Source organism: Paralichthys olivaceus, chromosome 19 (genome assembly GCF_024713975.1).
Source record: "Paralichthys olivaceus isolate ysfri-2021 chromosome 19, ASM2471397v2, whole genome shotgun sequence".
NCBI classification, from domain to species: Eukaryota; Metazoa; Chordata; class Actinopteri; order Pleuronectiformes; family Paralichthyidae; genus Paralichthys; species Paralichthys olivaceus.
This window is the reverse complement of record NC_091111.1, coordinates 2,089,688-2,097,945: the sequence shown is the minus strand read 5'-3', so window position 1 is coordinate 2,097,945 and position 8,258 is coordinate 2,089,688. Positions and strand designations below refer to the sequence as shown.

The 8,258-nt window shown below is 41.9% G+C and overlaps 1 long non-coding RNA gene across 1 annotated transcript; it reads right to left on the bottom strand.

Moving 5' to 3' along the window:
• Positions 1–1,162: 1,162 nt before the first annotated feature.
• On the bottom strand, positions 1,163–1,749 carry LOC138405531 (uncharacterized). The gene is made up of 3 exons (XR_011239293.1): positions 1,627–1,749; positions 1,360–1,534; positions 1,163–1,264 (listed from the first exon to the last, which is right to left on the bottom strand). It is a non-coding gene; the product is annotated as an uncharacterized lncRNA (long non-coding RNA).
• Positions 1,750–8,258: the final 6,509 nt, after the last annotated feature.

Here is an 8,258-nt window from a genome sequence, read left to right as displayed (position 1 = left end):
GAACAGTCATTTCATTTCATTTATTTGACACGGACAATTCTCTAATCAACAGCCAAATGACTGTAAATGAGCCAGAGTAAGCTCAACAGGCTAATTTGAATTTGTTGTCCCCGCTCTAGATAATATATACAGACTAATATTCAGACAGGTACAACGCATAACAATAAGTAACAATACAACAAAGGAGACAAAGCACGGCAAGTAAAAATCAAAAACTGAAGACAAACTGCAGGCAGACTAATGTGCACATATCTGATTGTCAATAAGCCATTTCTTCAGCTGACCAGTAAAAGAACGTGGTGTTTGCTTCTCTTATCTGCATTGGCAGATTCCATTCTTCAGATGCTGAACAGAGAACAGAGAATCACGTCTTTGAGAGGGAGCGATCCAGTCCCCTCCCCTAAGGCCAGGTAGAGCAGTGTTGTGTAATATCTAGTAACAAAAAGTTACTATATTTTATTAGGTCTTCCCAACTTAAAAGTCGATGTGTATTTAAAATTTGACAGCTGGGAAAACCGTTGTGTTTCTGACCTAAAACCTTGATACATCAAGAGCCTTCACACTGGGAGAACAGTGGGCCAACATTAAAAGGAAATCTGCAGCAATGTCTGCTTTCCCAAATGTAATCTGCAGCAATTGAGTGCAGTCATATTGCTAAATGGGCTAAATCAGATGCAACAGATAACAAGTGCACACAATAAACAATTCAAGTCGCATGTGACTCAAACTTGGTCCTGATGAATGTGGTGGAACGAGGGCCTGGCCAGACACATGAGCCTTTTAACCTGGCACAGAGAAGTGTGTGTGTGTGTGGGGGGGGTTGCGTGCATGTGCAGGCCGGGGTGTCTGCCTTCTTGCTAATCTAATAACAAATCTATCTATTCAAGCCGTTCATGATGTATAATCCCTCCCTGTTTTAACCTGCAGGGGACAGTGGCTCCTCACTCCCTGTCCCAGCCTGCAGAGCTCGCGGAGGAAATGCAGAACAGTGATGTCCAATTTCAAGCACGCCCAGTTGAGCAGCATGTCATTGGCCTGCTCAAGTGCAGACGGTGGTGTCTAGAGGCCTTAGCACCCCCCCCCCCCCCCCCAAAAAAAAAGGATGTCAAACAGTCAGGGCGTGTGCAGCTCTGCACAACATGTCCCAGAGGATTCACCTTCCTCTCCCTCCCCGCAACATGATAACCCTGACCCACAGCCCCCCTCCCTCACAGGAAGACTATCACCTGGGAGCAAGGACCCAAGAGGATGTAATACGTCGTCTCTGAAAATACAAGAATGCAAAGGTTCACTTTTAAACAAGCTCTTTTATAGTAGATGCAATGTCACACAAAACAGTTCTTGTCTGTTCAAACTCACCTGCTATAACATTGATCGCACCAATGGTGTCTCTTTGTTTCTGCAGCACAGCTCCGGTCAGGATGCGGCCAGAGGGGCCATGTGCATGCAACACACTGGTACTGGAGACTCCTGGAAGCTCTGCAGCGACCTCCTTGCTGGGGGCCTTCCTCGCCGCCTACAGCTCCCATTGACTCTGGAGGAATTAAAGGTAACAGCATATAAATCACTGTCCTTACACATTTTCCTGAGTATATAGGCCATTCTCATCTACACTTGCATGCTCACTGTCAGTCTGTGAGATGAAGTTCCTCAAATAAATTGCGGCGGTGGTCAACAACTGAATCACTGTGTGGATTAAAAATGGTGGCAGATCATTTCGTTAATGAATAAATTTTTAAAGAGGAGTTGGCAACGAGACAGGTGCGACACATTTTAGGAGGTGTGGGTCATCAGTAAAGCGGAAGTGACCTGAAACAAGATTTGAGTTTCAAAATGAAGCAGGAAACAAGACAACATGTAGAAGAAGCAACCACTCTGGGACACCAAACCCACCACCCAGTGAAACAACTCCATACACACTTAAACAACATACAATCATTCTCAAAACAACCACAATAAAGGTTTTAAATGCAGTCATTGCTTGTCCTCATTATTTATCGTGCAGTTACTAAATTGTGCAAATTACTGGCTTTTGGTGTAAATATTGAATGCTGTGCAAATATACTTCAAATATGGAATTAATACAGAAAGAGTACTTTCGTTACAGAGCTACAAATGTGAACAGTAATAAAGCAAACAGCCCATTCTGAACAGGCATGTTAAGAAGCACTCCTGGAAATGTAGGATTATTTAAGCAAATAGATCGTATCTTTGGGCAGACTGAAACTTCTTTGACAAGGATGACCGAGGAAGAAGCTGCAAGCAGGACAAGTTCAGTCATATATTCAGAAATTAGTAGAAATAGGAGTAAATAGAACAAACCTAAATTCTACCTGTTACATGTATGGAATTTTATTAAAATTTGATTTCATGTATGTTCTTATTAGAGGATTGTTTTCTCTCTCAGCTGTTGTCGCATCAAGTAGCTCACAAGTGTCAAAAATGCAATTTTGAAAATAAAAGCCTTGTCCGCGCTCACTAATAATTCAGGCCTGGTACTCAAACACGTTGGAAGTGAATGGCGCTGTAGGCCTTATTATATTAGAAAGCAAACCACATGCAGAGTCGTACACGCTCACAAGTTCATAATCAAGTTGTTCAGAAAGCCACAGTGGAGCAACACGTTGGTGCATCTTCATCAATTCAGTGGAGAGGCTGCACTAAAATATTCAAAAGCTTTTTCAAAACATTTCACAGAGATAAACTATTTCCATAATTTGGATAATGAAGAAGTGGCAGTGCAAAAAGAATCCAGCTTCCTTTTAGTATCTCGGCTGCACATAAGGTGGAGGAGCCACCCTGAAAAAAGCACCTGTCTTTCTCCATTAAAAAGTGTTCTCCTCCCCATTTAACATAATGCTTCACAATAACAAGAGTGTGTTCTAATGCAGCGCTGTAAAACCACAGCAGATTTGCCCGTGGTCGTAAATTACAAGCAGACAACGCGTGATTGCCTCTCAAAAGGGAAAACAAGTGGATGAGACAGGTTTAGTGAGAATTATTCAAATGAATTGCTCTTGTTTGCATAGAGAAAAGGAGATTTTGAAAAGCGCTGTCTGGCATGGGACGGGTAATTCCTTCTGCAGCCAACATATTTATGAGCACTGAGTTAATTCCCCTATTCACACAGACATGGCAGGACTGCGGATGTGCCTCTCCTCCTCACGTCTGCAGGCGTCGGCGTATGATTGACCGCGACTGAATCCCAGTGTGTCTTGAGAACGCAAAGCATGTCTGCGGCAATGTTGTGCAATTCAAACTGTGTGATTGACACGTTGTGTGTCAGCGTACTGACACCTGTACATCTTTGCTCTGTGAGAGACACTGGTGGTGTTCTGCAATTAAGATCCTCGAAAGATTCCGGGTGTTCTGTAGTTATCCTGACAGATTGCTTGTTTGTTTGACATATTAGAGCAGCTGCTGACTACCACTACCACCCTGAGCCTGAGATTTGTCGTATGTGCACTTTCTTTGAGTATTTCCATTGTATTCTACTTTGCACTATCACACTCCTGCTTTAATCTAACGGCTGGACTCACTGGTTGCATTTTTTTTTTAAACACAAAAAAGATATGATGATGGAATGTATATGAATACAGAGCACAAATAGATGCACCAGCTGACAAAAGAACAAGTCAGCAAATGTTTTCTGTCGCCGAGTATTAAACTGCACAGGTTCTTACCACCTGCAAGCACAGGTGTTGCCTTTGTGTGTGTGTGGACGTGCCTGTGATTTTCCCTTATCGTTCCATGGCTGTTGCACATATGAAGATTTTTACTTCCCTCTGGAGAATGAGCGCCCCCATGTGGTAAAAATAAAAGCTTGTGACCTGTATCTGCATTTCTGCACTGCTATCACATGATTGGATCATTTCACACACACACACTCACACTTTTTCTACGACAAGGGCAATTTAAAACTTAGTATCTTGCCCAAGGACAGTTATAGGCATGTGAAATGGGGAAGACTAGGCTCAAACTGTCGACATTCTAGTTAGAGGGTGACCCACTCCACCCCTGAGCCACAGTTACTCAAAACAACAAAATAGTTGAGAAGCACCGAAGGAGCTTTCTAAATTGAGGACTGGAAAACATCATGTCCCGCTCTCCTTTCTTCGTCCTTGTGGAATCAACCTGTGGACATGCCTGGGGTCCTGCTGGCTGAGAGATGAAGATGTCCTTAGGGTCACTTTAGTGCGAGGAGGCTGAAGCAGAGCAACAGTGAGTGTAATTATATTTGTGGCGTGGGGTCGGGTGAGGTTCAGGAAGCCAGCTCTGTCGGGGTTGCAGCATGCAGTGGTGTGGGTGACATGATGGATGGACGCTCACGCTGATCCCTCAGACTCTAATGGCCCAGGGAGAGGGGCAGCATGGGAGCTTCTTCTCAGAGACGAATGGACCTGTTCCTGGAGTCCTGAGCCCCCTCGTTCCAAGCCTGGACCATCACGTCTTCATCACACGTCGACTGGCAGCGGCGATAAATGCCTCGCAGTCGCTGTAAGATGAAAGAAGGAGAGCGGGCTCCTTTCTAGCAGCAGCTCGGCGTTCATTAGCAAAACCACAGTGGCCCTGACCTGACATCAGTCCCTCCATATTTAATTATGTGCACTCTGTCGGGGTTCAGAAGTGGCTGGAGCATGTGCTGGGTTTTGTTAAAGCAAAACCAGGAACACAGAACAGGGTAGAGCCTGCTGTGATCAAAAGGTGAAATGAAGACGGCTGGACGTGTCTTCTGATGTCCTGTCCTGAGGTTCGTCTGGAAAATTACAGGAGACAGTACTTCATGGAAGCATAGCGGCTCAGGCGAAAAGATCCCGAAAATGTACTGTTCTGCATTTAGCCTGTTTAATGGATTCACATAGTGAAGCAGTAAATTTCCTCTTAAAACCCACTTATGCAGATTTGTACTTATGTAAGAACAGAATCTACACACACACACACACACACGCACACACACACACACACACACACAGACACACACACTTTACTTCTGACAAAATGATCAGTTGTGGTGTTTTTTTTAACCCTACAGTTGCACAATAGGATTCAAATTACCATAACATTTTATCATTTTTATCGCAAAGATCATGTCCCGGATGATTTTAACACATGGACTCTTTGAAGAGGGAAACACTTTTTCACTCATCTTAAGGTTTTACACTGGTGTTTATATATGAATGTGTCACATGTTCCATGATTTTACAGCTACAGCTTTTAGTGGTCTGTGTCCAGGGAGAGCGGCTAAGGTTGCATATTTCTGTCTGAACCCGTCAGAGCCTGAAAGAAAACTAACCGAGCCCGATGCGGTTAATGGAGCTGCACTGAGTTTGTGTTACTCTGTCCCTGACACAGATGGTTATTACTCGTTTTCCCTGATAACAGACATGGGCAGTGTAAACAAAACGTGACCAACACCGCTCGTATATCATTTCAAACATTATGGTGTTTTATATTTCTTTGGACCTCAGATTAGAGATCACTTTTTTTTTTTTTTTACTTGGATTATACGACTTTCTCCTGATGCAGCTTTCACTGAACGTTTAACTGCATTCGATGTATCGTTGTCTTTTGTGTGTTTGTTATTTTACATTCACTGCTGTCAAAGCACTTTATAAACTCTGTTTTTGAAAAGTGCGATAAAAATAAAGTGTATTATTATTATTAAACTGGTGGAACACAGCGGGGTATTTGTGTTGTGTATTTTTGTGTATTTGGGTTGACAAGCAGATGGGATACAGTTGTGACCAGAAGCCTGGACAACAGGGGAGGAGAGGAAAACAGTGAGGTCACAGCTGGAGCCGTGACATTCTACACTTAATGAATCTCAAATAGAGTTGTCTTAGGGAACTTTCTTAAGAGCATTGCATGACATTTCATTTAGCTGATGCTTTTATCCAAAGCGACTTACAATAAGTGCATCAACCAATGTCAATGTGGAGCTCGTTCCACCATTTAGAAGCCAGAACACTGAGTGGTTAACTCACAGTGTGGGAGCAGCAAGCTGATTGGTAGATGCAGAGCGGAGTGAATGGGCTGGGGTGTGAGGTTTGACCATTTCCTGGATGTAGACCGGACCTGATCGGTTCACAGAAAGGTATGCAAGCACTAATGTATCAAAACGGAGCAAATTTAAGCAAAAACTTTACAAGATATCGGTGAATAATCCCGTGTGAATGTTATTTTCTCTTTTAATAGTGTTGTTTTAGCACCAAGAGCAGCTTTTCATGTTGTAATTTGCTCTTTAGTTCGAAACATTTAAAGAAGAAAGCAACAAAGTAAAACAAAACAAACACACCTACAGATAAAAATCAGAAATATTCCTGATAAATGAAAACTGAACAATACACGTGTATATTAAATGGATTTAAATGCAACTGAAAGCATTGTTCTGTTTTTCTGAAACTAAGCATTGTTTGAATTATGAACAATTTAATAATTTCTAATTAAAAGTGTATCTTTTGGTCATCCTCCTCATCTTCACAATATGTTTACTCTATAGTCCTCAAACACTTTCTCTACCACATTGTGCTGTTGGAAATTTTCTTTATTAACAGTGGTATAAACACAACCACAACAAGAATGTGTTTAAGAATGCTCTAGTCTCAACATGTCGATATTGTATTGCATGACGAAAATAGATCATCTGTGAGACATGTAATCACATGTACTGGAAATCTGGAGTATTGATGCATAAATGTCGTGGAATAAAAAAATCAATATTTTGTCTAAAACATAAAGATTAGATGTGAAAATAAATGTTGCAAGAGAAAAAAAAACATAACTATAAAAACTGCATATCTGCAAAGAGCTTGTGTAAATGTGCCTATTTAGTTACTCTCCACCTCTGAACATTGTGGCACACACCCATAGACTGTGGATACATCCCCTCTGCACTATTGCCATGCTTTGAAATTTAAACCATGGCCAAGAAAGAGCTTTAAAGATTCATGCTTTGATTGATGAATTTAGACACATTCAGACTCAATCTCTCTATTTAAACATTTAGAGCATCTGTTCTTCTCGATCACGTCTTCAGCTGAAGATAAACATCTATGCATTTTAATTGAAATTATATCAGCCCATTTAATGCCTCGCGTCATTAAATCTTTCTCCAAACAATTCGTCTTGGTGAGATGACACTGGAAAAGTGTTTTTTTTTTTTGTCCACACCTGGTGACAGAGTTGAGCTGTTACCTCAGTGTGACAGTGCCCAGCTGCCCCATTCACAGATTCACAGGCCACTGCACATCCACAGGCCGAGTGTGTGGGGGTCATACTCCTTGTCTCGTGTCTTTGTTTGTTATCGGTGAGAAAACACTAATGAGCAAAGTGTAATTTCAACAACAGCTTGCGCTGTCACTTTTAGTTTGACACACAAACCACAGTTTAAACATGCAGCCATCAAAGCTCAGTGTATAAACACAAGTGACCGTATCAGTACACAAGGCTACTGTTGCTAAAGCAAAAAGGAGAAACCTAGCAAGCTGTGCTAAATGTCATCCATGTAGGAGTTTTTGAGATGTTTCATATAAAACAATAAATGTGAACCTCATGTTGGTACTAGAGGAAAAGCCAGGGATTCACCAAAGTCACCAGGATTCATCCTCTGATCAAAATGTAGTGGCGATCTCTCCATGCTGGCTACTACTTCTCTGTGGTCCTCCGTAAATTCCACATATTGTCTGTTAGTAGTCACTAGTTTGTTTCATCTAAATTGTATGAATTGTAGTTTTCTTTACCCCAGAAAAGGTCCTTTATATTTAAATACTTTATATTTATATTGAAGGGGACACTCTCTACGGAGGCCGCCATGTTTTTTAAAGTAGTCCAGACTGGACAAACTAAACACCTTTTGAGTTTTTATGTCAACTGAAGCTACCACAGGTTCTTTTTCATGTTTTGAAGGGGAATGTGAGGTGAGGGGTGTTCAGCTGCAACATGCAATTTCAACACTAGATATTACTAAATTCTACACACTGTACCTTTAACATAAACATGTTAATCAGTTCTGTCAGTGGTGTCTGTAGTGTGTGGGTTTGTGTATAAAAATAAGAATCAAACAATTATCAGTGTGGTGCCGCTGCCATGTCTATGGTGGTCCTGGTGAGGGAGAGATCCAACAGAGAGCCAGAGCCCAGTCTGCAGTCCTCTTAAATACTGGTCAGCACTGGTGTGCCACATCCCTGCTGAATCCCATGGTCTGACTCCACCTACATAAACCTGAAACACATAAACCAGCACAACTAACTTGTTTCAGC